Below are 22,228 nucleotides of genomic sequence, written 5' to 3' on the forward strand. Positions count from 1 at the left end.
TACAATTTGTCAATTTACCCTTTAAGCAGAAAGAAACAAACATAGAAAATAGGCAGAGACACAACTGTTCCAGTAGAAACTAGAACACAGGCCACTGCAGAGCCCCCAAGACCTACTACAAATAAGCTCCACGAAGTACACTTTAAAACCATTTTGTTGCATAATCAAAGAATAAAATTCTACTTAAAAAACAACTGATTCATTTCTTTGATACAGGCACAAAAACAATATATTAATTTACTTATTATTCCTTCAGGTAGGAAATAATAAGCTGTAGATGTTCCCTTAGAGTTTGTTCAATGAAGCCAGGCTCACAGGATCTCGTCAGGGAATAAGCTTTGTTTCATTCCATGACTGCATAAATCAACGTATATTTGGAAAATTTTCTATGGTCAATACAGCTAGCCAAGCACGTTTATGTGCCTTTAAAAATAGCACTTAAATACTTCTATTCTAAACCAAAAATAAGTTTAAACCTCTCAAAGTTATTCGATCTGACAAGCCTTTAAATAGGTAATGAATGGTTTTCCATGAGGGTCCTAGTCTTTTCTACATCTGTGTGGGTTAGACATTTCCAAAAGAACAGTTCTTTTGTGCAATCCTGAACTTCAATTTTCAGGCCCCATCTAAAAGAGGAAGTATAGGCAGTGAGTGAAATGAACAAATACTAAAAGACTTATCCAAATATTTTTTAAGCTGCAAAAGTATTCAGGGTAAGTTTGGAAAAAGTATAAACTGGTTTTCATTTTATAATAACTGGCTAATCCTATTGTATTTACTTTGGAAATTTCACTTGAAAATGAACTTTATTCTGTTTGATATTGCACCCTGAATTCAGAAACATTTTTCTAAATCCATGTACTGAGTATTGTCTTATTCTACATTTCTAATAAAAATGAAGAATACTGTAGGGAAAAAAGCAACAAAAATTCAAGAAGCCAAGATCGGAATTCATATTCTATGACAATTATACCGCTAGAAAATAATAAACTTTAAGACAAATTATTGATTTCCTAAAAAAGATACAAAAGTGAATTAAATTTAGTAACAATCAAATTGGTCTTTTTGTCTGATTTTTCCCTATTTGTATTTTTCTTAAATATGTGAAATGGAATACTTCCTGCCAGATCTGCAGACAAAGATGTCAAAGCCATCAGGGATTCCAGCCTTCCAAAAGTAAATTTCTGAATTTCTGAGCCAGGAAAAACAATGCCAGCTACCCAGCAGCCATCAGCCACTCTGAAAGGTAAGCACTGAGGAGCTGCGAGGAGGGAAGATACGAGAAAGTCAAAAAGGCAGCCATCCACCATATCCACCACTCCCTAAGGTGAAGGAGGAATTAAGGATATGAATAATTGAGAGGCATGATGCTGGCTCTAGACAGCTGAAATACAAATAAAAGGAGATATTTCATTGAACCCAGAAGGTTGTATCTTCCTATGTACAGAAGAGCACTAAATTGAAGAACAAAAGGAAAACCACTAGGCCATTCAGGTATCACCTAAATCAAATCCCTTATGATTATACACTGGAAGTGACAAATAGATTCAGGGATTAGATCTAACAGACAGGGTGCCTGAAAAACTATGGACTGAGATTCGAAACACTGTACGTGAGGCAGCGACCAAAACCATCGTAAAGAAGAAATAAAAAAGGCAAAATGATTGTCTCAGGAACCCTTACAAATAACTGAGAAGAGAGGTAAAAGGCAAAGGAGAAAAGGAATGATATACCCATTGGAATGCAGAGTTCCAAAGACTAGCAAGGAGAGACAAGAAAGCCTTTAAAGGGAATAATGTGAAGAAAAAGAGGAAAACAACATAGTGGGAAAGACTAGAGATCTCTTCAAGAAAATTAGAGATACCAAGGGAACAGAAAGCAAAGAGGAACTAAAGAGCCTCTTGATGAAGGTGAAAGAGGAGAGTGAAAAAGCTGGCTTAAAATTCAACATTCAAAATATTAAGATCATGACATCCGGTCCCATCACTTCATGGCAAATAGATGAAAAACAATGGAAACAGTGATAGACTTTATTTTCTTGGGTTCCCAAATCACTGCAGATGGTGACTACAGTCATGAAATGAAAACACACTTGCTCTAGAAAGAAAAGCTTGACAAACCTAGACAGCATAATAAAAAGCAGACACACTACTTTGTAAACAAAGGTCTGTCTAGTCAAAGCTATGGTTTTTCCAGTAGTCATTTACAGATGTGAGAGCTGGAGCACAAAGAAAGCTGAGTGTCAAAGAATTGATGGTTTTGAACTATGGTGTTGGAGAAGGCTCTTGAGAGTCCCTTGGACTGCAAGGAGATCCAACCAGTCCATCCTAAAGGAAATAAGTCTTAAATATTCATTGGAAAGACTGATGCTGAAGCTGAAACTCCAATACTCTGGCCACCTGATGTGAAGAGCTGACTCATAGAAAAGACCCTGATGCTGGGAAAGATTAAAGGCAGGGGGAGAAGGGGATGACAGAGGACCAGATGGTTAGACAGCATCATCAACTCAATGGACATGAGTTTGAGCAAACTCCAGGAGACAGTGAAGGACAGAGAAGCCTGGAGTGTTGCAGTCCATGGGATCACAAAGAGTCAACATGACTAAGTGACTTAACAACAAAGGGAATATTCTTGCAAAGATAGGCTCAATAAAGGACAGAAACAGTATGGACCGAACAGAAGCAGCAGAGATTAGGAAGATGTGGCAAGAAAACACAGAAGAACTACATAAAAAAGATCTTAATGACCCAGATAACCACGGTGGTGTAATCACTCACCTAGAGCCAGACATCCTGGAGTGTGAAGTCCAGTGGACATTAGGAAGCATCACTATGAACAAAACTAGTGGAGGTGATGGAATTCCAGCTGAGCTATTTCAAATCCAAAAAGATGATGCTGTGAAAGTGCTGCACTCAATAACATACTAGCAAATTTGTAAAATTCAGTGGTCACAAGACTGAAAAAGATAACTTTTATTCCAATCCCAGAGAAGAGCAATGCAAAAGAATGTTTAAACTACTGCATAATTGCACTGATTTTACATGCTAGCAAACTAATGCTCAAAAGCCTTCAAGCTAGACTTCAACAGTATACGAACGAAGAACTTCCAGATGTACAAGTTGGATTTAGAAAAGGCAGAGGAACCATGGAACAATCTCCCAACATCCACTGGATCACAGAGACAGCAAGGGATTCCAGAAAAACATCTACTTCTGCTTCACTGACTATGCTAAAGCTTTTGACTGTGTGGATCACAACGAACTGTGGAAAATTCTTAAAGACATGGGAATACCAGGCCACCTTACCTGTCTCCTGCACCCTGTCAAGAAGCAACAATTAGAATCAGACATGGAACAATGGACTGGTTAAAAAATGGAAAGGACTATTTTAAGGTAGTATATTGTCACCTTGCTTATTTAACTTATAGGCAGAGTACATCACACAAGATGCTGGCTGGTTCAACTACAAGTTGGAATCAAGACTGCCTGGAGAAACATCAATAACCTCAGATATGCAGATGACACCACTCTTATGGCAGAAAACCAAGAGGAATTAAAAAGCCTCTTGATGAAAGTGAAAGATGAGAGTGAAAAAGTTGGCTTAAAACTCAACATTCAAAAAACGAAGATCATGGCATCTGGTCCCATCACTTCATGGCAAATAGATAGGGAAACAATGGAAACAGTGTCAGATTTTATTTGGGGGGGGCTCCAAAATCACTGCAGATGGTGATTGCGGCCATTAAATTAAAAGACATTTGTTCCTTGGAAGAATAGCAATGACAAAACTAGACAGCGAATTAAAAAGCAGAGACATTACTTTGCCAACAAAGGTCCATATAGTCAAAGGTTATGGTTGTTCCACTAGTCATGTATAGATGTGAGAGTTGGGTCATAAAAAAGGCTGAGTGCCAAAGAACTGATATTTTGGAACTATGGTGCTGGAGAAGACTCTTGAGAGTCCCTTGGAGAGCAAGGAGATCAAACCAGTCCATCCTAAAGGAAATCTACCCTGAATATACATTGGCAGACTGACACTGAAGCTCCAATACTTTGGCCACCTACTGCGAAGCACTGACTCATTGGAAAAGACACTGATGCTGTGAAAGACTGAAAGCAGGAGAAGAGGATGACAGAGGATGAGATGGCTGGATGGCACCACCGACTAAATGGACACGAGTTTGAGCAAGCTCCAGGAGTTGGGGATGGACTGGGAAGCCTGGTGTGCTACAGTACATGGGGTTACAAAGAGTTAGATACAACTTAGCCACTGAACAACAACAATGAAATTCATTAACTTGAGTCAGTGATGCCATCCAACCATCTCCTCCTCTGGTGTCCCCTTCTCCTTCTGCCCTCAATCTTTCCCAGCATCAGGGTCTTTTCCAATGAGTCAGTTCTTCACATCAGGTGGCCTAAGCATTGGAGTTTGAGCTTCAGCATCAGTCCTTCCAATGAATATTCAGCACTTCCTTTAGGATGGACTGGGTGGATCTCCTTGCAGTCCAAGGGACTCTCGAGAGTCTTCTCCAATACCACAGTTCAAAAGCATCAATTCTTTGGCATTCAGCTTTCTTTATAGTCCACCTCTCACATCCATACATGACTAGTGGGAAAACCATAACTTTGACTAGACAGACCTTTATTGGTAAAGTAATGTCTCTGCTTTTTAATATGGTCATAACTTTTCTTCCAAGGAGCAAGTATCTTTTAATTCCATGGCTGCAGTCACCATCTGCAGTGATTCTGGAGCCCCCCCAAAATAAAGTCTGTCACTGTTTCCACTGTTTCCCCATCTATATGCCATGAAGTGATGGGACCGGAAGCCATGATCTTAGTTTTCTGAATGTTGAGTTTGTTAACACTATAATATTTAGTGTTGTGATTGAACCTGGGTCTCCTGCACTGCAGGCAGAGTCTTTACTGCCTAGCCACCAGGGAAGCCCCATTAGGAAAATAAGGAATCCCAAAGCAGCAGGAAAAGTGACAAGAACAATCTGAACAACTGAATCTGAGGATGTACAAACAAAACAGCATTAGCTGATGGACAGGCTGAATCAGAGGAATTAAGGAAGGCTCCTGAGGGCTTCAAAAGAGTGACAGAATGCTATCCCCACAAATACTCCTTTGGCACAAGAATTATTTTGAGGGATGGACAGGGAAGCCGGCTGTGCTGCACCTCATGGAGTCACAAAGAGTTGCACAAGACTGAGCGACTGAACTATTTTGAGAAACAGCAGACACAAGAGAGGTTCTGAAAACAGAGTAGAAGTTACCTTTGAATAAAGGAAATCTCCATCTGTAATGGTGTCTCCCTCTCCATACCAGGAAGACAAGAATAACTGGAAATCACAAAAGAATCTTTTCAATAGAGAGGGCTTGACTTAAATCTGCATAACAAACCTTATCTTTGATAACCTTGCTTTTCCTGGTCTCTTCCCCAAAACCCCCTCCCCCAATCTTTCCTTCTTTTGATTTCTGGAAGTGATATTTGAGCCTGTTTCTAAGTCATCTTGGAAAGCGACTAATTTTTCCCCTGGGTATTTCCCATGTATACATAAGGTATACAAATTAATAAACTTCCTTTTTTTTTTTTCTTTTCTTAAACTGTCTTTTGTTACAAGATTCCCAGCTGAGGCCCAGAAGGGTAGAGGAAAATTTATCTTTTTCCTTTCCTCATCTCCAAGACTCCATTAAAGTAAGTTCCAGTCTCTTGGCAGAAAGAAAGAAAGAAGACAGAGCCCGGGACACCGAGTCAGAGTACTTGGGTTCAACATTGTTGACTTAAAAAAAGAAAGCACAACATGAGAGATGGGAGTCAAGTTTTATCTGGGACAAAATGAGGACTACAGCCTAGGAGATAGCACTTCATTTAGCTCTGAGAAACTGCTCCAAAGAGGCAAGGGGGAAGGTCACTGTATATATGATTTTGGTAAAGAGGGACATGGAATTGGACACAGAACAACAGTCTGGTTCCAAATTGGGAAAGGAGTACATCAAGGCTGTATACTGTCACCCTGCTTATTTAACTTATATGCAGAGTACATCATGAGAAACGCTGGACTGAATGAAGCACAAGCTGGAATCAAGATTGCTGGGAGAAATATTAATAACCTCAGATATGCAGATGACACCACACTTATGGCAGAAAGAAAAGAATTGGAGAGCCTCTTAATGAAAGTAAAAGAGGAGAGTGAAAAAGTTGGCTTAAAGCTCAACATTCAAAAACTAAGATCATGGCATCTGGTCCCATCACTTCATGGGAAATAGATGGGGAAACAGTGGAAACAGTGACAGACTTTATTTTTGGGGGGCTCCAAAATCACTGCAGATGGTGACTGCAGCCATTAAATTAAAAGACACTTGCTCCTTTGAAGAAAAGTTATGACCAACCTAGACAGCATATTAAAAAGCAGAGACATTACTTTACCAACAAAGGTCCATATAGTCAAAGTTATGGTTTTTCCAGTGGTCATGTATGGATGTGAGAGTTGGACTACAAAGAAAGCTAAGTGCCGAAGATTGATGCTTTTGAACTGTGGTGTTGGAGAAGACTCTCGAGAGTCCCTTGGACTGCAGGAAATCCAACCAGTCCATCCTAAAGGAAATAAATCCTGAATATTCATTAGAAAGACTGATGCTGAAGCTGAAACTCCAATACTTTGGCCACCTGATGTGAAGAGCTGACTCATTAGAAAAGACCCTGATGCTGGGAAAGATTAAATGCAGGAGAAGGGGATGACAGAGGATGAGATGGTTGTTTGAGTAAACTCTGGGCATTGGTGATGAACAGGGGGGCCTGGCATGCTGCAGTCCATGGGGTCGCAAAGACTGGACAGGACTGAGCAACTGAACTGACTGACTGAACTGAAACGGGAAGTACATTTCTACGGTCTCGTGAAGTTTCTGCTAGTCACTAGAAACAATCGTCACCATGAAGGATTTTCGTTTTGCTATTCACTCGCTCATTCCTGTCTGACTCTTTGTGGCCCCACCGACTATAGCCCCGCTAGTCTCCTCAGTCCACAGACTTTCTAGGTAAGAATACCAGAGGAAGTTGCCAGTTCCTACTCCAGGGGATCAAACCCCTGTCTCTTGCATCTCCTGTGTTGGCAGGCCAGCTTTTTACCACTAGTGCTCCCTGAGAAGTTCATAAAGGATTTTAGTGCTTTTCTAGATATGAGGAGATAGAAGAATTGGGCTCATAAAATCAGCTCCTAAGAATAGCTAGCCATCTGCAAACCTATCCTGCCAGTTTTCCTGGAGCATAGACAGCCTCATTTCTGCTTTGCACCCTGAACTCCTTCAGCGTGTACTGGAGCTCAGCAGCAGCACAGGATTTAATCCTTGCAGAGCTAGATCGCAAGTGCCCATGACAAGTGCCAGTTTGTAGCTGACAACACCAGGCTCTTACTTAGACTCAGCATCCCTGCTTACGTGGAACATGGCTAAATTTAGATACAGGGTCTCCCTCTGCATGGTGAAACTATTAGCCAGACAATTCCTTTCTTCTTCAGTTTTCCATGACACCGAACAGAAGATCTGAGAGTTTATGTCAATGTGGAAATTGCTGGGGATTTCCTCCAGTCGAAATCTCAACTTAATTCCAGTATTTTAATTCTGCATTTGTTCATTCAACAGACAGCAGGTTTCTACTAGTCTACTATATGCTTGGCACTCTGGTAGGCAGCAGAAATATAAAAACAAAAGCAGTTCTGGCTCATGTGAAGTTTATAGGCTATAACAGTAGATACACTATATTATATAACAGGATGATACAATAAGAGACGGACAAAGGACAGGTACCTAGCCCAAATTCGGGGAATCAAGGAGGGCCACAAAGGGAAATCGCTTCTAACAAGAGACTAAAGGATTAATGGGAATTAGCCAGGTTAAGGGAAAATGAGGGATTGATGGTTACTGGTAGAGAGTCTGGAAAGTTTTCTGGAAGAAAGGAACAGCCCATCCAAAGTCTAATATGATAAAACAAAGTGCATCAGAGAAACTAAAAGAAGTATATCTTGTAATGAAAACAGTATGGTACTGGCACAAAAACAGATATATAGATCAATGGAACAGATCAGAGCCCAGAAATAAACCCACACTCTTATGGTCAATTAATCTCAGCAAAAGAGACAAGAATATACAATGGAGAAAAGAGTCTCTTCAGTAAGCGGTGCTGGGAAAATCAAACAGCTAAGTGTAAAAGAATGAAACTAGAAAATTCTCTTAATACCATGTTCAAAAATAAAATTAAAATGGATTAAATGTAAGACCAGAAACAAAAAACTCCCAAGAGGAAAACATAAGCAGAACACTCTTTGACATAAATCCTAACAATATTCTTTAAGATCTATCTCCTAAAATATAGGAAATAAAAGCAAAAATAAACAAATGGGACCTAATTAAACTTAAAAGCGCTTACACAGCAAAGGAAGTTAAGTGAAGTCACTCAGTCGTGTCCGACTCTTTGAGACCCCGTAGACTGCAGCCTGCCAGGCTCCTCTGTCGATGGGATTTTCCAGGCAATAGTACTGGAGTGGATTGCCATTTCCTTCTCCAGGGGATCTTCCCAAACCAGGGCTCGAACCCGGGTATCCCGCATTATAGACAGACGCTTTACCGTCTGAGAAACAAAGGAAACCCATCAACAAAACAAAAAACAACCTACTGAATAGGAGAAAATATCTGCAAATGACAAGACTGAAAAGAGACTAATATCCAACATACATGAACTGCTCACACAGCTCAACATCAAAACCAAATAAATAAACAGCCCAATTTAAGCATGAGTAGAGCTGAATAGACATTTTTCCAACGATGAAACGTTGATGGCACATGAAAAGATGCTCAACATTATTAATCACCAGAGAAATGCAAATCAAAACCACAATGATACATCACCTCACACTTTTCAGGATAAAAATCATCAAAAGGAACACACACCAAAAAAAATGTTGGCAAGGATGTGGAGAAAAAGGAACCCTCTTACCCTGTTGATGGGAATGTAAATTGGTACAGCCACGGTAGAAAAAGAGTATGGAGGTTTCTCAAAAAACTAAAAATAAAACTACCATATGACCCAGCAATACTACTCCTGGGTATTTATCTGAAAAAAGCAAAAACACTAATTCAAAAAGATACATGCTTGCCAATGTTCACAGCTGCACTATTTACAATTACTAAGAAATGAAAGCAAGTTAAGTATCCAAAAACAGAGGAATGGATAAAGAGGATGCAGGGATATATATGTGTGTGTGTGTATATATATATACACACACACACATATCACACAATGGAATACTACTCAGCCATAAAAAGAATGAAACCTTGCCATTTGCAGCATCAAAATAAGTAGGCAGACAAAGATAAAAACTGTATGATACTACTTATAAATGGAACCTGAAAAGACTATAATCTAGTGACTATAAGAGAAAAAAAAGCAGAATCGCAGATGTCAAGAACAAATGAGGGGTTACCAGTGGGGCGAGGGCATGGGGGACGGGCAAGATAGTAGGAAGGGATTAAGGGGTACAAACTATTATGCAAAAAATAAGCTACAAGAATACACTTACAACATGGAGAATATAGTCAATGTTTTAAAATAACTATAAATGTAGTGTAACCTTTAAAAATTGTGAATCACTATACTGTAAGGAGATCCAACCAGTCCATTCTGAAGGAGATCAGCCCTGGGATTTCTTTGGAAGGAATGATGCTAAAGCTGAAACTCCAGTACTTTGGCCACCTCATGTGAAGCGTTGACTCATTGGAAAAGATTCTGATGCTGGGAGGGATTGGGGGCAGGAGGAGAAGGGGACGACCGAGGATGAGATGGCTGGATGGCATCACGGACTCGATGGACGTGAGTCTGAGTGAACTCCGGGAGTTGGTGATGAACAGGGAGGCCTGGCGTGCTGCGATTCATGGGGTCACAAAGAGTCGGACACGACTGAGTGACTGAACTGAACTGATAATGTACAGTATTATATAGGTGTACAGTAACTATACTTCAACTAAAAATCGGAAGAAGTACATTGTAACTGAACTCACATGGCTCACTCCACCTTAAACCTGGACACCCTCTTGGACTGAAATCCCTTCAATTATCTAACTCTTTTTTGTACTACCACCCTCATTCTGTTCTGTGCCTTCTTCCCAGTAACTTAACTTTTCCCTGATCCTTAGAGTCCAAAACTTTCACTGTGATTTCTAAAAACCCCATTCCACTGATGGACTCCCTTACTCCCAGTCTTCACCAAAACTTCAAAATACTTCCTAACCTCAAAGGAAATATGTCACTTAGGCAAGTTTCTTCTCTGATAACTTTCTTTTAATGAAGGATGTTCATTCTTCTGTACCCCATATATTTTAGAGATCTGGGGTGGCTTTCTTTTTCCTCACTACTTCTTGCCCCACCTCGAATAAGGTCCAGCTACTCTGAAACCTGTCTCAATCCATCTTTATGGTCCTATTGCTGCCATTCCTTATTTACTGAAGACTTTGGTACCTGGCCAGTTGCCTTTCTATTCCAAGCCTGTCAACACAGTCATTTCCACATTCACACAGATGATCTGTTACCTGCTTCTCAAATACCTTGACCTTCTCGCCTCTTGTAACCACATCACCACTTCATTTCAGCCGCAGACTCCCACAGCCACATCAAGGGACTGGCTATCAACAAAGGTAGCCCCATACATCTCACTTTCTCACCACAGTCTCCAAATCCTCCAGACTTTATACATAGCTGCTCTCTCTGAAACCATTTTACACCATGAGAATGTGTACTACATCTATTTTAAAACTGAATCTTTAAAGACTACCATATAGGAGATAAGCCTCAGCATTGTTGAATGAATAAATGAGTGAATAGAATACAGCAAAAAAGTAAGATATAAATAAGAAAATTGAGCACCGAAGAATTGATAGTTTTGAACTGTGGTGTTGGAGAAGACTCTTGAGAGTCCCTTGGACTGCAAGGAGATCCAACCAGTCCATTCTAAAGGAGATCAGTCCTGGGTGTTCACTGGAGGGACTGATGTTAAAGCTGAAACTCCAATACTTTGGCCACCTGATGCAGAGAGCTGATTTATTTGAAATGACCCTGATGCTGGGAAAGATTAAGGGCGGGAAGAGAAGGGGACAACAGAGGATGAGATGGCTGGATGGCATCACTGACTCGATGGACATGAGTTTGGGTGGACTCTGGTAGTTGGTGATGGACAGGGAGGGCTGGCGTGCTGCGGTTCATGGGGTCGCAAAAAGTCGGACACGACTGAGCGACTGAACTGAACTGAACTAAGAGAATGACAGAGAGACAAGTAAAACTACCCTATGGCCACAGACTACATGAGACATCAGGTGAAGAAACGATGTGCTGACTGGGAAAGCTAGTGTGAAAACAGAATGGAAAGCATTGTAATAACTGACTGCAAGTCAGGCAGGGAAGGTGGCAAAGATGACTCACGCCATTTGGGCTGGGATGAATACAAGAAGGGTGGTAATATCAAGAGCAAAGGGGAGCTCTAAAAATGAGCATGTCAAATGCACAGAGGAGCCTGGAGGGTACAGTCCAAAGGTTGTGAAAAGCCAGACATGAGCAGCAGCAGCAGCAATGGATTTATAATATAAATCTAGACAGGGAGAAATGCCATAAGAAATTAAGTAGGATAAGGGGAACTACAACAGAAAATAAAAAGTGCCATTGTAAATAATAATTCCAGGAGAAAGAGACATGTAAGTAAGTATCTAAATGAACTGAGGAAAGAAGAGAAACAACAGAGAAAGGAAGAAAAGCCTAAGTTACAATATCAAGAGAAAGGGTATACTCAGAAGCTAGCCAAGGATGAAAGACAGACATTTAGAATAGGAGGAGGAAGAAGTACCAGCAAAGGAGGCAGAGAAGCAATGGAGATCTACTGCAAAAGAACATCAACCATATTAGGGATTTTCAGGGCAAGGGGGTTTCCAAAAGAAAAAGCTAAATGGTCTACAGTGTCACCTTTCATTAAGAAGAATCAAGACTGAGGTTAGTCTTTGATTACATGAATAGTTCTAACTGGTTGGAGAGAGTGAAAATTAAGATGCCAGAATAAATATGTATGAGGGGACGAAGTAATTACCATTTAACGAGTCTGGTGAAGAAGGAAGAAGCAAAATTTAGAAGATGGAGTTTGGTTTTTCACTCTGCTTTTGGATGACTGAGACTTGACCTATGTCCTCCCAAATTCCAGAATCTGGTATCTTGAGACAGTGGGTCTGTGCGTGCTTCATCCTCGCATTGCAGTGTAGAGCCTTGCTATAAACCTGGTCTCTAAGTATATGCAGTATATTTGATTTTTTTAAAACTGAAAATGCTTTCACTGTTTTTATTTTATTTTAAAAGTAATATATTCATTATTGTGAGGCTTCCCAGGTGGGGCTAGAGGTGAAGAACCCACTTACCGAAGCAGGAGACTTAGGAGCCTGGCAGGCTACAGTCCATAGGGTTGCAAAGATTGGACCCAACCGAAGCAACTTAGCATGCATGCACATTCATTATTTTAAAAATTTTATAAAAGTACATAAAATAAAAATTATTAAAATTACCTGTCCAGTAATTGTATCAGCATATTTGGGTATGACCTTTCCAATTTTTTTAGAAATATGCATATATATGTAAATGATTAATGTTTTTTTAAAACTGAAGTCTTACCAGATATATAATTTCAATAAACACCCTTTGAAGGAACAATAACTTTAATTATTACTTTTACTAATTTGTTATTTAAATTTTAAAATTCATCATCAAATTATTGAGTCAATATATTAATTTAATAAGTATTATTTGAATGGATAATGGGCAAATTTTCACAAATGGGTTACTAATTATGATGACTTTCATCCTATTCCCAGAAGAAATTAATATTCAAATTTTAAATGGTTTTAACAAGACCATGTGTTTTTTCATAAGTTCATAATTTTAAAAGTTAACACAATATTCAAACAATCGTATTTTTAAAGTAAATGATCTGTGTCTATTGAAGATTATAATTAAGAATTCTGAAAATCTTCCTTTTCTTTCTCTTCATTCATTCATTCACACCAAAGTTGTTTAAATTATATGGTAAAAGACCTTAAAGTACATTTTTCTTCTGGGGTCTTTAGCAAAAAAGAAAAAAGCCATTTATAATTTTTGTCATAAAGCCAAATCATGTACAAAATGTTACAAGGGAGCTATCAAAAGTAGCTCATACCATCTCTCAAAATACTTTGCTTTTATAACCCTATTACAGCTGGTTCATTCCAGGAATGCATAAGGAAACCTGGAAAATATATGAAGCATAGACTCTGTTTCCATTTATTTACTCTAAATCACAAGGAAATTTCTTATATAAAACTACCCTTACTTTGACTCTTAACTCTTTCATCCCCTCTTTGCTACTGCAGAAATAGAAGCAAAAAATTAAGACTGTCCCTGATGAATGTTTCTAATTTATGCTGAAATAAATACAAATAAGGATAAATCATGAATTTGGCATTTACCTACATTTGCAACCTAGTATCTTCATGGAATTGCCTATCACTTCCCTAAATAATCCTACTGTTTTCAATGCTGTCTGTTGGTTCATTATACAGCAATCTTAGAAATAAAATCATGGGTTTTCTTCACTCTTTGTATTCAATACATGTATTCAACTCATGAAATCCCTTAAACTGCCTTTTAAAGAAACAAAATTATATGCTTTCTCCAGAGGTATTAAACTACTTTTAAGTGATACAATTATTTCTGCCAAAAGTACTAACCAACTCTTTCCTTGCAACATGTATCTAAACATGTTTTTCATATGAAAGTTATGATTTTTTAAAAATGAATAGTAATTATATAAAAGGACTTCTGGATAGGCAATTAACAAAAGAAAGTTAAAAAATTATATAAACTCTTCTATGTCTAGAGATTAATGATGTCCAATTACCTCGGGCCAAACTATTTAATTACAATTATTAAAGATAACTACTCACAGTACCTCTTGATCTGGAGGCAGTGTGTAGTAACCAGATTTTTTTATCCCCCACTTCTATGATAAACAAAAGACTGACGTTTGGTATCCCGGGCATACAGATGTCTTGGCCAGATGGAGCAACTGCCCTAGACATTCAGACGCTTTTTAGGAAAGAAGGGACTAAGATTCCAAAATTCTTCCTCCCAAGATTCAAAATTAGGTCCTTTTCAAAATAATTAAGACACATGATCTCACTAAATTTTCACCAAAAAAAGTCTTTCTGTCTTTAATAATTCCTAGATTGGACAATTAAATGTAATTGGCTTTCTTTTTTCCCATTTTTTTTTCACTAAACTATAGTTGGTTTACAATGTTGGGTTAGTTTAAGGTATAAAACTTAGTATGTACATGTATATGTATATGTGTGCCTACTAAGTCACTTCAGTCATGTCCAACTCTTTGTGACCCCAGGGACTGTAGCACTCCAGGCTTCTCTCTCCATGGGATTCTCCAGTCAAGAATACTGAAGTGGGCCCTTCACCAGGGATATATGTGTGTGTGTGTTTGTATATATACACACACGTATATGAAAAGAAAGTGAAAAAAGTGTTCGCTGCTCAGTCGTGTCTGACACTTTATGACCCCAGGGACTGCAGCCTACCAGGCTCCTCTGTCCGTGGCATTCTCCAGGCAAGAATACTAGAGTGGGTTGCCATTCTCTTCTCCAGGGGATCTTCCCAACCCAGGGATCAAAGTCAGGTCTCCTACATTGCAGGCAGATTATTTACCAACTGAGCCATCAGGGAAGTCCCATATATGTATGTATGTACATGTATATATACATAAATGTGTGTGTATATACTTATATATATATGTATGTATATATACTTTTTCAGATTCTTTTCCATTATAGGTTATTACAAGATATTATAGTTCCCTGTGCTACACAGTAAATCTTTATTGCTTTATAATTGCTTTCTTAACAATAATATAAATCTTTATAAAATACAGTATTTTTTGAAACAACAGGTATATAACCTGTTAAATGTGTTAGTTCTCTTGTTCTTTCTGAAATAATATCAGATATACTCTGACATATATTTTATATGTATACATAGATAATGATGGAGAAAATGTACCTACTATTTTAAATAGACATATGCTTTCCCTATAAACAAAAAAATCTTGAAGGAAGATAAAATATGAAAGGAAATATCCAAATTGTTGAGGTTCTATGAAAATGGCTCAGTAGAATTTTATCTGCTTCAATAATTTTCTTCATATTTTCTTGTGTTCCTTTGTGGTTCCCAGTTGAAACTCTTTAAGAGATCAAGATCAGTGATTTCAGAGGCTAGTAGTTTCAGTTTTAAATATCAAGCATTTGGGACATTTTTTTATCTCCCAACTTAGATCTTTAACTCCCATCAAGTCTTCTAAATGGAGAAAACAGATCGTTTCTTTCAATTTAGTGCAGATTTGAATAATTTTTTCAAAGACTGAGATTGACACTATAACTTTTTGACAAGTAAGGCTCCTACAAACCTAGAATTAGATATGCAAGTAACTGACTGAATTAAAGACATCTCAGTTAAGATTGATATTTTACTTCAGCTTTTAATCAAAATGGAGAAGAAAATGGCAACCCACTCCAATATTCTTACCTGGAAAATCCATGGACAGAGGAGTCTGGTGACATATTGTCCATGGGGACACAAAAAGTCGGACACAACTGAGCAACTGAACAAATCAAAATAGAATCAGCTACATTGTTCACCTGAAACTATCAAAACACTGTTAACTGGCAATACCCCAATAAAAAACAAAAAGCATTTTAAACATTTGCAATGCACATTAAAAAAACGAATCAGTTAAGTAAACAAGTTTCCTTCCTTTTTTCCTTAGTTTCATCCTGTTAAATGCATATAATCTATTGGCTAACATTTGCCCTTCCACTGTATAATCATAAGGGTTTTGATTTAGGTCATACCTGAATGTTCTAGCGGTTTTCCCTATTTTCTTCAATTTGAGTCTAAATTTGGTAATAAGGAGTTCATGATCTGAGCCACAGTCAGCTCCTGGTCTTGTTTTTGTTGACTGTATAGAGCTTCTCCATCTTTGGCTACAAAGAATATAATCAATCTGATTTCAGTGTTGACCATCTGGTGATGTCCATGTGTAGAGTCTTCTCTTGTGTTGTTGGAAGATGGTGTTTGCTATGACCAGTGCATTTTCTTGGCAAAACTCTATTAGTCTTTGCCCTGCTTCATTCCCCATTCCAAGGCCAAATTTGCCTGTTACCCCAGGTGTTTCTTGACTTCCTACTTTTGCATTCCAGTCCCCTATAATGAAAAGGACATCTTTTTTGGGTGTTAGTTCTAAAAGGTCTTGTAGGTCTTCATAAAACTGTTCAACTTTGGTTTCTTCAGCATTACTGGTTGTGGCATAGACTTGGATAACTGTGATACTGAATGGTTTGCCTTGGAGATGAACAGAGATCATTCTGTCGTTTTTGAGATTGCATCCAAGTACTGCATTTCGGACTCTCTTGTTGACCATGATGCCTACTCCATTTCTTCTGAGGGATTCCTGCCCGCAGTAGTAGATGTAATGGTCATCTGAGTTAAATTCAACCATCCCAGTCCATTTTAGTTCACTGATTCCTAGAATGTTGACGTTCACCCTTGCCATCTCTTGTTTGAATTGGGGGCAGGAGGAGAAGGAGACGACCAAGGATGAGATGGCTGGATGGCATCACTGACTCGATGGACGTGAGTCTGAGTGAACTCCAGGAGATGGTGATGGACAGGGAGGCCTGGCGTGCTGCAATTCATGGGGTCGCAAAGAGTCGGACACGAATGAGCAACTGAACTGAACTGAATTTGCCTTGATTCATGGACCTGACATTCCAGGTTCCTATGCAATATTGCTCTTTACAGCATCGGACCTTGCTTCTATCACCAGTCACATCCACAGCTGGGTATTGTTTTTGCTTTGGCTCCATCCCTTCATTCTTTCTGGAGTTATTTCTCCACTGATCTCCAGTAGCATACTGGGCACCTAATGACCTGGGGAGTTCCTCTTTCGGTATCCTATCATTTTGCCTTTTCATACTGTTCATAGGGTTCTCAAGGCAAGAATACTGAAGTGGCTTGCCATTCCCTTCTCCAGTGGACCACATTCTGTCAGACCTCTCCACCATGACCCACCCGTCTTGGGTTGCCCCGCAGGTATGGCTTAGTTTCATTGAGTTAGACAAGGCTGTGGTCCTAGTGTAATTAGATTGGCTAGTTTTCTGTGAGTATGGTTTCAGTGTGTCTGCCTTCTGATGTACTCTTGCAACACCTACCATCTTACTTGGGTTTCTCTTACCTTGGGCGTGAGGTATCTCTTTTTTTTTTTTTTTTTTTTGCATTGAAACATGTATATTATCATATGTGAAACAGATCGCCAGTCCAGGTTCAATGCATGAGAAAGGGTGCTCAGGGCTGGTGCACTGGGATGGCCCAGAGGGATGGGATGGGGAGGGAGGTGGAAGGGGGTTCAGAATGGGGAACACATGTGCACCCATGGCTGATTCATGCCAATGTATGGCAAAAACCACTATAATACTGCAAAGTAATTAGCCTCCAATTAAAATAAAATTTAAAAAAAAGAATAATAAATGTTTTTCTTGAGTCTCTGCTGTCAGAGTCCTTTCCCTCTCTGGGAGTCACAGACCACCTCACCTCCCTAGGATGCCCTCCAACACTGTGCTGATCTCTGGAGCTGCTGTGGGGGCAGCTCAGATTCTTATCTGGTCCTACTCCTGTGTGGTCTTGCCTCCATTGTCCACAGCTATCAGAACTAGTGAGCTTTCTTTTGTGGGGGCTCTCAGTGTCCTTTTATATATTCAGTAGACACAGAGTCTGCTGAGTTGATTGTGTGGATTTAATGTGCAGCTTATACATTTGGTGGGAAGGTTTTGGGTCTTCTTCCTTAGCCACACTGCCCCTGGGTTTCAACTGTGGTTTTATCTCCACCTCTACATGTGGGTCGTCCACTGGGGTTTGCTCCTGAGGCTGCCCTAGAGGACTTGGGTCTGCCCCTGTGAGGGCCAGGTGTGGAGGTGGGGCAGCTGCTGGGGTTGCAGAGGTTCTGGTATCACCAGGTACTCAGAGGAGTTGGCAGCTAGGGCAGCAGGAAACATAGTGCTCTAGAAGGGCATGGCAACCAGTATTGGCCAATACCCGCCAGTCTTCTTGCCTGGAGAACAACCCAGACAGAGAAGCCTGGCGGGCCACAGTCTACAGGGTTGCAGAGTTGGACATAACTGAAGCGACCCTGTACACATAGATGGAAGACTTTTTTTTTTTTTTTTTTGCCTGTGGCAGCTCTGCCCCAGTGAGAGTTGAGCATGAAGGTGGCACAGCTGCTTGGCTTGTGGGGGCCCTGGCAGCACCAAGTGTGCAGGGACACGGACTGCCTCTACTGCAGAGTTATGGTCCCATCAGAGTCTTTTTTAGAGCCTCTTGTAGCTGGCAATCAGAAGTCTTCTTTGGCACTCTTTCTCCCCAGCCTCACCTGTTCAGGCACTTACAGGGCTCCCTTGCCTGGGGTCCTTCTCTGTTGTTTGGCACGTCAGGCACATAGAGGGCGCCCCCGGCTGGGGTCCTACTCTCTAGTTCAGTGTGTCAGGCATTCAGTGGGTCAGTCTATTATTCAGCTCCTCATCTGCAGTCCACAGCCTGGTATTCCTGCCTCTCAGCTCCGCGGACTGTCCAGCTTCCACCACGGGGGCTCTTCAGGCAGGAGGCCCAAGGTGCACCTCCACCCTTGGCCTCCTGCAGACCTCCTCACCTTCCTCATCTTCCCTGCTCAGGCCTCCCATGAGGTATCTCTTAAGGGCTGCTCCAGCAAAGACAGTGGAAGTGAGAAATAGATTTAAGGGCCTAGATCTGATAGATAGAGTGCCTGATGAACTATGGACTGAGGTTCATGACATTGTACAGGAGACAGGGATCAAGACCATCCCCATGGAAAAGAAATGCAAAAGAGCAAAATGGCTGTCTGGGGAGGCCTTACAAATGGCTGTGAAAAGATGAGAGGCGAAAAGGAAAGGAGAAAAGGAAAGATATAAGCATCTGAATGCAGAGTTCCAAAGAATAGCAAGAAGAGATACGAAAGCCTTCTTCAGCGATCAATGCAAAGAAATAGAGGAAAACAACAGAATGGGAAAGACTAGAGATCTCTTTAAGAAAATTAGAGATACCAAGGGAACATTTCATGCAAAGATGGGCTTGATAAAGGACAGAAATGGTATGGACCTAACAGAAGCAGAAGATAAGAAGAGGTGGCAAGAATACATGGAAGAACTGTACAAAAAAAGATCTTCACGACCCAGATAATCATGATGATGTGATCACTCATCTAGAGCCAGACATCTTGGAATGTGAAGTCAAGTGGGCCTTAGAAAGCATCACTACAAACAAAGCTAGTGGAGGTGATAGAATTCCAGTTGAGCTGTTTCAAATCCTGAAAGATGATGCTGTGAAAGTGCTGCACTCAATATGCCAGCACATTTGGAAAACTCAGCAGTGGCCACAGGACTGCAAAAGGTCAGTTTTCATTCCAGTTCCAAAGAAAGGCAATGCCAAAGAATGCTCAAACTACTGCACAATTGCACTCATCTCACATGCTAGTAAAGTAATGCTCAAAATTCTCCAAGCCAGACTTCAGCAATACATGAACCTGAACTCCTTGATGTTCAAGCTGGTTTTAGAAAAGGCAAACGAACCAGAGATCAAATTGTCAACATCCGCTGGATCATGGAAAAAGCAAGAGAGTTCCAGAAAAACATCTATTTCTGCTTTATTGACTATGCCCAAGCCTTTGACTGTGTGGATCACAATACTGTGGAAAATTCTGAAAGAGATGGGAATACCAGACCACCTGACCTGCTTCCTGAGAAATTTGTATGCAAATCAAGAAGCAACAGTTAGAACTGGACATGGAACAACAGACTGGTTCCAAATAAGAAAAGGAGTACGTCAAGGCTGTATATTGTCACCCTGTTTATTTAACTTCTATGCAGAGTACATCATGACAAACATTGGACTGGAAGAAACACAAGCTGGAATCAAGATTGCCGGGAGAAAATTCAATAACCTCAGATATGCAGATGACACCACCCTTATGGCAGAAAGTGAAGAGGAGCTAAAAAGCCTCTTGATTAAAGTGAAAGAGGAGAGTAAAAAAGTTGGCTTAAATCTCAACATTCAGAAAACGAAGATCATGGCATCCGGTCCCATCACTTCATGGGAAATAGATGGGGAAACAGTGGAAAGAGTGTCTGACTTTATTTTGGGGGGCTCCAAAATCACTGCAGATGGTGACTGCAGCCATGAAATTAAAACACACTTACTCTTTGGAAGAAAAGTTATGACCAACCTAGATAGCATATTCAAAAGCATGGACATTACTTTGCCAACAAAGGTCCGTCTAGTCAAGGCTATGGTTTTTCCAGTGGTCATGTATGGATATGAGAGTTGGACTGTGAAGAAAGCTGAGCACTGAAGAATTGATGCTTTTGAACTGTGGTGTTGGAGAAGACTCTTGAGAGTCCCTTGGACTGCAAGGAGATCCAACCAGTCCATTCTAAAGGAGATCAGCCCTGGGATTTCTTTGGAAGGAATGATGCTAAAGCTAAAGCTCCAGTACTTGGCCACCTCATGCAAAGAGTTGACTCATTGGAAAAGACTCTGATGCTGGGAAGGACTGGGAGCAGGAGGAGAAGGGGACGACCGAGGATGAGATGGCTGGATGGCATCAGGGACTTGATGGACGTGAGTCTGAGTGAACTCCGGGAGATGGTGATGGACAGGGAGGCCTGGCGTGCTGCAATTCATGGGGTCACAAAGAGTTGGACATGACTGAGCGACTGAACTGAACATTTGCCCATAATTTTTTTTTTCTTTAAGGAATGTTCTTTCAGGCCTTTATAACAGCTTCTTTTTCTCCTTTCTCTTTGCTTTTTTGGTATTAAAAAAAAAAAAATTCAGTGAGTGGTATCCATTCGTTTTCTGAGTTTTGTAGACAAGTAATGCCAGAGATGACATATCATGACCGTCTTTACATTTCATAGGCAGAGAATTTTGTTTCATGGGTATGACTGCCATGGCCCTTATAGAAAGTACCGCTACAGTTTGTAACTAGTGCTTCAAACAGTTCCCAGAGCCACCATGGAAAATGAAACCATGAAATGCAAGGTGGAATTCTCATTTTCCTTTCAGAGCGTATCTTTTAAATACTCCCTATTCCCCAGTATTTCACACTGGAGAAGGGCTCTTTTTGACTTCTGGTATATTTTGCCTAAATAAGATTCTATTGAAAACAGTCATCTTTTCCCCTGCAACATGCAAGAAATATTATGTACTATGCATACTTTAAATGCCATCTTGAAAAACTGTTCCCATTCTCAGAGGCCTGTGAGCAATAAATAGTTTTTTAAACAATAAATTATGTTATATTCTGTTTTTTTTTTATGAAAATTGAAACCATAAAGTACACATGGCTTCATTTAACCATCTTGGTGACCTGTGAAGCACTCCCAGGTGCCCTGGAGAGATAAGACAGTGACAGGAGTGTGTGTATCCAGCAGACACTCATGACAACATGTCAATCGGCATAATAATAAAGGAAGAAAGCATTCCACTGGAACTTAGGTATGTATTCCTTTTTCGGTATTTTTGTGGATGTAGAGATATCCATATTATTTTAAAATATGAGCTCTGAGCTCTCCACTTCATTTCCAACACTTAATTAGGTGAATTCAAAGAAGGGATAAGTGGAAACACTTATGTATTCTTTTTATACATTTCCAGAAGCTTTCTAGATGTTATAAGTGTCTCATACATTTTCAAATTTCAGAGGAAACACAGTAATCTGTACCTACTTATTTTTAAGGTCAGCAAGGTTATGTTTTTGAAATAATGACTGGAGTGAAACTTGAAACAGAGGCAAAGAAAATGGCAGATACCTCATTTTGGAGCACTAACTGTTCAAAACCCTGGGTTTCATCATTAAGTCCATACACAGAAAGCTCTCACTCTGAATTCTAATCACAAGTAGCCTTTAGCAATATTGCAGGAAGGGTCTGTGCTGAATTTATCCTCCAGCGAAAGCCTACAGCTTTTCTAATATCAACACTGACCTCAATGAAAAGGAGTATAAAATTCACAAGAGAAATATATCCAGTAATTTCTAATCAAT

At 39.9% G+C, this 22,228-nt stretch overlaps 1 protein-coding gene across 1 annotated transcript in view; it reads right to left on the reverse strand.

Annotated features, from left to right (window-relative positions):
• Positions 1-22,228, reverse strand: part of HMCN1 (hemicentin 1) — a 551,984-nt gene that overhangs the window by 370,528 nt on the left and 159,228 nt on the right. The gene's annotated exons all lie outside the window — the stretch shown is intronic.

This window comes from Oryx dammah, unplaced genomic scaffold (genome assembly GCF_014754425.2).
Source record: "Oryx dammah isolate SB20612 unplaced genomic scaffold, SCBI_Odam_1.1 HiC_scaffold_21, whole genome shotgun sequence".
Taxonomy (NCBI): domain Eukaryota; kingdom Metazoa; phylum Chordata; class Mammalia; order Artiodactyla; family Bovidae; genus Oryx; species Oryx dammah.